The sequence below is a fragment of the Ananas comosus genome, unplaced genomic scaffold (genome assembly GCF_001540865.1).
Source record: "Ananas comosus cultivar F153 unplaced genomic scaffold, ASM154086v1, whole genome shotgun sequence".
In the NCBI taxonomy this organism is placed as follows: Eukaryota; Viridiplantae; Streptophyta; class Magnoliopsida; order Poales; family Bromeliaceae; genus Ananas; species Ananas comosus.
In genome coordinates this window covers 6,384-14,777 of record NW_017893547.1, presented here as the reverse complement: position 1 = coordinate 14,777, position 8,394 = coordinate 6,384, and the positions used below count along the sequence as shown (strand labels likewise).

At 40.6% G+C, this 8,394-nt stretch overlaps 1 long non-coding RNA gene across 1 annotated transcript; it reads left to right on the top strand.

Moving 5' to 3' along the window:
• Positions 1-5,493: 5,493 nt before the first annotated feature.
• On the top strand, positions 5,494-7,829 carry LOC109706284. The gene is made up of 4 exons (XR_002215152.1): positions 5,494-5,592; positions 5,690-5,758; positions 5,875-5,938; positions 7,798-7,829. It is a non-coding gene; the product is annotated as an uncharacterized LOC109706284 (long non-coding RNA).
• The last annotated feature ends 565 nt before the right edge of the window (positions 7,830-8,394 follow it).

Below are 8,394 nucleotides of genomic sequence, written 5' to 3'. Positions count from 1 at the left end.
ACTCTATGAACAGAACCTTATTAAACCACTTTCATTAATGTTAAAGAGTAGAAGAAGATTGGAGTGACCGACCAGTATAGCCTTGAATAGAATCACTAGCATGTGATGTAAAGTTCAACTTGTCAATATATGTAACAGACTGGAAAAGTCTATGTCAACAAGTTGTTGATAGGACATTATATGGGACTACAGTGCCGACCTTGGGTCGAGTTGAGATTTCATGTCAGAGACATGATGCTGTTGAGATATTTGTATTCTGGACTATAGCTAGCATGCCATTATGCTCTTTCGTACATGCTTGCGGGGGTCGCGCCCCCCAAGCCCTGCGTTCCGGAGTGGCTTGAGTTGAGATTCCATGTCAGGGACATGATGTTGTTGTGAGACTGGTACTGTGGACCACGACTTGCATGCCATTGTGCACGTTTGCACACGCTTGCGGGGTCGTTTCCCCCCAAGTTAGCACTCCCGAACAGCTTAGCGACAGATGCTTGCAAATGTATGAAGTGAGCGCCGAAATGGAATGCCGTGTGGGAGGCTCATTCCTAGAGTGGGGATGTTGACTACCACGGGGCCATTAGGTACGGCGCGGCTTGAACTTACCTTGTGTAAGTCCGTTGAGAATTGGGTTACGTCAAGTACTTTGACCATAGCTGGACAGAGTAGTAAAGTTACTATATGACTTGGGTTAAGTGAACCTATTGAGGAACATACTAGAAAGTTGACATCTAAAGTGAGCTTAATGATGAACAACCTAGAAGTTGACATTATGATTGGTTAGCAACATAATGAATGACATTATGTTTCTTTCTTGCTATGGAATAAGCTAATTACATGATATCATCTGTAATTTCAGTAAAGTGAATTATCTTGCATACATTCTGATATATGTTTGGTTAAATTGTCAAGTAATATGATTGATAGAATCTATCATGATAACTGATACCTGCAATCTATTGATGTCATTTATGGTTGAGCAAATAGCATGAGTAGTTTACTTCCATATCTGTTGCATGTAATTGCTTATTGCTGCATTTACTCGCTTCTTTATTGCTATCTACTCATGACACTGTTGACCTAGTGGTGTACTTCGCCACTCTCGGCGGCTTACCCACTGGGAACTATTGTTTAATAGTTCTCACGCCCTCTTTGTTGTTGTTTTTACAGAGCCTTCCACCCCGGGAAAGGCTAGGGTTCTTGGCGAGGGGTCTGCGGCTAGCTAGAGCCTTTTGGACGTGTACTAGACGACCTCCACCAGTTTATGTAGTTTAGTACAGAGATGTATATTAAGTGTTTTTGTAAATTGTACTTTATTTTTCTTTCATGTATTAAGGTTTAGATTGTATAAGTTTAAAAGTCGTGCTCTGATTACCTGGTTAGAATTATATGCTTTTACTATATGGTTTGTAGACGCCTTGTGTATACTTGAGTTGTGGTGTACACGGCGGGTCTGTGCACGCGACCGGATATGCTTCCGCTGGTACCCGGGCGTGACAGATTATAGTGGTATCAGAGCCTAGGGTTGAGTCTTAGTGGACCTAGTAAACCTTAGGCCAGTTGGATGATCAGGATTAGGAACGTGAGGGACGGGGTCTTTTGCGACTATGTTGAGCGAAAGTATTATGATTGGGTTATACTTATAACTCCAAAATTGTTGGAGTTCGATTGAAATGAATAACCTCTATGTCCTTCCAAAATCACGTTGGCGGCCGACAACGTGATATTGGGGAATAGTGGGCGGTCATTTCATTACTTTCGCATGATTGGGATTTTACAATTTTGAGTGGGGCTACGATAGCATGGGTTGTTTTAACCTGTGCCTATTTTGTTTGTTGCAGCTTGCAATGTCAAAGATGCACCCTACGGCGACTGAGACATCCGACCCCGAAAGACGTGCACCTTCTGAATTTAGCGAGATTCGGGAATTAAAAGAGCAGCTGGCTACTCTAGTTGGAGTGGTGGAGCGACAAGCGAATGTGACGCTACTTCAAGCCGAGGCTTTGCGCCGACAGGATGAAGGAATCAGACGGTTGGAGACCCTGTTGATTCAACAGACGGCTGATCTCAAGAAATGCCACGAGGTTTCGGATCGTACTTTGACCGTGAGAAAAGGTGTGGAATACACTGAAAGAGCCAAAGAGGCTACCAAGGGCGATCAACTACATGTCGGGGAATCATCAAGGAAACTAAAGAAGAATCAACCTTGGAAACGTGGTTCTTTTTCTAAGCAAAGAAGATTGAGTGGACGATTACCTCGGCTATGTGTAATTTGTGGAGGTCCGCATGTTCCCCCAAAGTGTCCTCAGCGGAAAGGAAAGTGTTTTGTATGTGGTCAGGAGGGCCATTTTCGCTCTGAGTGCCCCAGAAATAACATGTTGACTAAGGTATCTGCACCGACTTTGTTGCAAAGAGTACCCAGTGGAGGTACGCCGACGGAATCTTAGAGTCAGATACGACGGCAGAGATAACTACTGCAGGTAGTACTTTATGCAATGTTCCTATGATTCGATATGATCATAATGATTGCTTTAGTTGCATCTCTGATCGGCTGTTGGCCGAGTTGAATAGCATTATTTCCTTCCTTAATGCATGTAGGTTTGGATTGAAATTTAGTTGGGAGATACTTTATACCATGGTTTGTGCGAACTAAATTGATTCGCCTTGGAACTTTGAACATTATGCAATGCATCTTGAAGGGTTTAGCCTCGCTGATTGCGAGAATGGTCATTTTACCTAAATTAGGTAATTATAGAAAGGTTGGAGCCTAATTGGCTGATACTGTTAAATTGTAAGAACCCTCAAAGTGAAAGGTAGTTCTTGAGTAGTGGTTGTGCTATTCCTAAACAAGTCACAAATGGTGAACTTGATGAATAGAGAATGTTTTATGCTTAGGGCTTCATTTTGGTGAAGTAATTTCACTTGTGGTGAGATTAGATGAGCTATTCGACTATGTGTCGAATATCGTGATTTCAATTAGAAACACAATTAGTGGTTGGATTAAGTCAAGATCTGATGATCTTTTGATCAGCCTTTAGTATTGGATGCATGCTATAGATTGAGTAGCAATCTGAGGAAGCTGCAGTCTTCTATGATAGAAAAAGGTTATGAAGGATTTATCCAGTTGTTTGTTCGGTGAATCCTGCAAGGCAGATAATGATTGACCAGGAAGATGAATTAAAAGGATTGAGATGAGACTCTCCTAATGGCACTATGCATCTTGGAATATTGAGAAAGAAATGACCCAGCTACTTGTTTCCTTCTCGTATGATTTGAATATTGGAACTAAGCTTCATAATGGTCATATCAGGGTAAACCCAGTGTAATGGGAAGCAAATGATGATGCTCTAATTGTGGGCTAACGAAAGGCTTTGTTCAGATTTCTTCCCTGCTTATGGAAAAGTATGTAGTGTAACAGCAATAGAGAACTTATGGGTGAAGTACAAATTAATTCCCCTCTATTGCCTAAATTGGATTTGGGACAATGAATACTTTGAGCCTCACACTCTCAGAACAGTATCAAGAAGTCTAAACTGATCTACTTACAGGATCAAATAGTGATGCCACAAGTGATTTTGGCAGAAGTAAAGCTCTAACTTGAGCTTGCTTAGGATTGAGTGGAAATCGAATTTGGATATGTGAGGAAAATTTCTCAATAATGAAATGGTCATGATTTACTTTATGATTGGTGTAAAGAAAATAGTAAAGCTGTAGAGACAACATAAATGGAATTTGTCTGAGAATATGCGTGAACATGGAGCAACATCCATTAATATGACTTTGTCGCCTAGTGGCAGAATGAATATGATGTTAAGGTATTGGAATATAATGCTGAATAGTGAATTAGGAATTCACCTTTAATGGATTGATGGATAATCAATTTCAGTTGCTATTGAAAGGGGACTACCAGGAATAACTAGTTCGTTATCAAGCTAGTTATAATTGAGGAATATAGTAACTACAAGATGTATGAGAAAGTTATGACTGCTGGATAATGCAAAGTAATCATTGGTATTTGATCACCTTGTAAAACACAAGTTGTATATCAGAGGTAACCTAGGAAGCCTATTAAGGAATGATTACGCTCTAATTATATAATCAAGATGAGACAAGTTGGGCTTCAGCCTCAACCTATTTGAGAAAATAGGAAATGAATTCCTCTTGGAATAGAATTGCGCTGGGAGTGCAATCTTTTAAAGAGTTTTGACTTTTGAGAATCAGTGGATGATTGAGAATTCCACTGCTAATATATGATAATTCTTTGGAACTCAGGATAGGTACCAAATGTAACTACTAAGCACTATTGAACAAAGGGTACCCTTGGAATTCTTCTTATCGAATGAATGATTATACCCCTGCAGATGAGCATGATGAGAAGGGTGGAGTTTACCCTCGAATTATTGAAAACGTTGAAATAGAATTTCATCCATTAAAAATCATGGATTCTATGGATGAAAGAAGAGCTTTTATGGCGAGACAGTGATATGAACTCATGAACAACGATGGAATGACTTTTCCATCCTTTTTAGATGATTTCGAATGAAGATTCAGTTCTAGTTTCGCGGACGAAACTTTTATTTAGGAGGGGTGAATGTAATATACTGAATCTGGGCCTATTGACAAGTTCAAGGGTTGCAATGGCTATTGGAACTGAGCTACGACATTTGATAGACCTTAGAAAGGTTTTGACACGTTACTGAAGTAAGAAAGTAACTGGAATTGGAAAATTGCATCGTAAATGCCTTATCAATTGCAATGCTTCGAAATTGGTTAATCGCGAAGTTCGAATGCGGGAAATGGTAAGTGGAACTACCCTACATCTTCTAAAGGGCTTAGACAAGTTTTTGGACAAGTTAGAGAGTGATTGAAGGGTTAAAAGTAAGAAAGTGCATTGAATGGACGAAATCAGCATTTTTCTGCTTGCTGTACCGGTACAGCCATCACCTTGTACCGGTACAGACTGGCAGAAACGTGGCAGCAAGGGTCTTTTGGTCATTTCACATCTTGATCCCTATCTACTTGACCCAGCACGACTCCAGGAGCTCTGTGGAGGTTGCTAGAGATCAGAGGAGTGTTCTTCCATCTTCTTTTCTCTCTCTCTCTAGGGTTTTTCTCTCTCTACGTCGAAATCGCCGATTTCGCTCGTTTTCGTCGCCGCGCTTGTTCTTCGCTGTTTACGAGCGTCGCAGAGCTTACGTGGACGTGCGGGAGTGTGTTTTGGAAGGCTTTTCGCAGCTCTGGACCAGCAGTTCACTGGTTGGAAGCTTGAGAAGGTAAACGACTCGATTTTTCCGTTATCGGCGTTCTATTCGTCGATTTGATTATTGATTTTGAGTTTTGCTTCCAACTGACTTAAACTGAGAATTCAGCTATTAAATATGAGTTAATTAGCTGTGAATGAACCTCCTTAGACCTGGGATAAGCTACTTTAAAGCTTATTAGAGATGTTCCGCTATTTATGAAGTTATTTCGGACTATACGCGGATTAATCGAGCGAATTGATGCAGTTTGAGCTTTTCTCTTCCCAGCAGGTTTGCGAATCACATTAAGCTCTTCTGGTGACCTGGGAGGCTAGTTTAGAAGGTGTTCTACCCTGAGGTAAGCAAGAATTTCAGTTAGAGGGCTGAAATTGCAGGAATTCGACTATTATAGCTTATAAGCGACTATATTGACGTCGTTTCGGTATTGTTCGCAGCGAGAGGGTATTTGACTCTTGGACTGTCTTCGACTGGCATTGGAGGGCCTTTTGGAAACTTAATTTGAGGTATTAACTGAACCCAAAATAGGGATTCAAGTTATTACTTTGTACTAAGTGCAAATTGTACCGAAATTGGACATTTCGGCCGTAGTTTTGATGCGCTTTTCGTGTTTCGTTTTCAGCAGCGTCGAGGCTCCGTTGAGCAGGGTTCGGGACTCCTTTTGGCTGGATTGAGCTTGGTGATAGGTGGGTCGGACCTTCCCGAAATGGGTGAATTCCCTCTATGTCTCCTTTGACATCTGAGTTGAAGTTATTCATATTCATGTGAATATATGTATAGTTTAAGGCATTGAGACATGCACTGATATGTAGATCATATCAGAAGTGATAGTATCTTTAAATGGTAATGAAAGATTCATGACTTGTCCATTCTACATGGTTACCTGTTAAGTACTATGGATTCATGATACTAGTAGCTTGCAGATGCAATTTTAGCTTGATATTACCCAAGAGGATATAATGTAAGTTCGTGAATGGACTAATTAGTTCTGTTGAACAACAAAGAGATTAATGTATTTAGGATTGAGTTATGCAATGTTATATAGCAAGTAAAATTGCTATATTCTGAAAGATCAGGTAAAGGCCTTTGTTTGGCATATGCATTTCTAATTGTAGAATGAATGGCATAGAGATCATGTGAAGAGTGTTTTATCGCTTGTTTTACTTGCTTGCATTACCTTGTTAGTTTCTATTTTCACATGATAGACTTGTATTATGGTATATGTTCTAGTAAGTAACTAGACTTTCATATGATGGCATAACTTGAATGATTATTCAACTGAATATAATCTAGTAAATAACTAGATTTGGATATGATAACGTACTTGTATAGTCAAGTAGAGATTTATATTGGACTACAGGATATGTGCCATGGGTCTATGAATAGAACCTTAGTGAACCACTTTCCTTATGTGTAAGGAGTAGTGAGAGATTGTGAGTGACTGACCAGGTATAGCCTGATAGAATCACTAGTGTGATGTAAAGCTTTAACTTGTCAAGTTATATTAACGACTGGTAGAATCTTATCAACAAGTTGTTGATAGTGACTTATGATTGGGTACTACAGTGCCGACCTTGGGTCGAGTTGAGATTCCATGTCAGAGACATGATGCTGTTGAGATATTTGTACCCTGGACTATAGCTAGCATGCCATTATGCTCTTTCGTACATGCTTGCGGGGGTCGCGCCCCCCAAGCCCCGCGTTCCGGAGTGGCTTGAGTTGAGATTCCATGTCAGGGACATGATGTTGTTGTGAGACTGGTACTGTGGACTACGGCTTGCATGCCATTGTGCGCGTTTGCACACGCTTGCGGGGTCGCTCCCCCCCAAGCCAGCACTCCCGAACAGCTTAGCGACAGATGCTCGCAAATGTACGAAGTGAGCGCCGAAATGGAATGCCGTGGGGGAGGCTCATTCCTAGAGTGGGGATGTTGACTACCACGGGGCCATTAGGCACGGCGCGGCTTGAACTTACCTTGTGTAAGTCCGTTGGAAATTGGGTTATGTCAAGTACTTTAACCTTAGCTGGACAGAGTAGTAAAGTTACTATATGTCTTGGGTTAAGTGAACTTATTGATGAACATACTAGAAAGTTGACATCTAAAGTGAGCTTAGTGATGAACAACCTAGAAGTTGACATCATGATTGGTTAGCAACATAATGAATGACATTATGTCTCTTTCTTGCTATGGAACAAGGTAATTACATGATATCATCTGTAATTTCAGTAAAGTGAATTATCTTGCATACATTCTGATATATGTTTGGTTAAATTGTCAAGTAATATGATTGATAGAATCTATCATGATAACTGATACCTGCAATCTATTGTTATTTATTTATGGTTGAGCAAATAGCATGAGTAGTTTACTTCCATATCTGTTGCATATAATTGCTTATTGTATTATCTGCATTTACTCGCTTATTTATTGCTATCTACTCATGCCACAGTTGACCTAGTGGTGTACTTCGCCACTCTCGGCGGCTTACCCACTGGGAACTATTGTTTAATAGTTCTCACGCCCTCTTTGTTGTTGTTTTTACAGAGCCTTCCACCCCGGGAAAGGCTAGGGTTCTTGGCGAGGGGTCTGCGGCTAGCTAGAGCCTTTTGGACGTGTACTAGACGACCTCCACCAGTTTATGTAGTTTAGTACAGAGATGTATATTAAGTGTTTTTGTAAATTGTACTTTATTTTTCTTTCATGTATTAAGGTTTGGATTGTATAAGTTTAAAAGTCGTGCTCTGATTACCTGGTTAGAATTATATGCTTTTACTATATGGTTTGTAGACGCCTTGTGTATACTTGAGTTGTGGTGTACACGGCGGGTCTGTGCACGCGACCGGATATGCTTCCGCTGGTACCCGGGCGTGACAGATTATAGTGGTATCAGAGCCTAGGGTTGAGTTTTAGTGGACCTAGTAAACCTTAGGCCAGTTGAACGATCAGGATTAGGAGCGTGAGAGACGGGGTCTTTTGCGACTATGTTGAGCGAAAGTATTATGATTGGGTCATACTTATAACTCCAAAATTGTTGGAGTTCAATTGAAATGAATAACCTCTATGTCCTTGCAAGATCACGTTGGCGGCTGACAAATTTGATATTGGGGAATAGTGGGTGGTCATTTCATTACTTTTGCATGA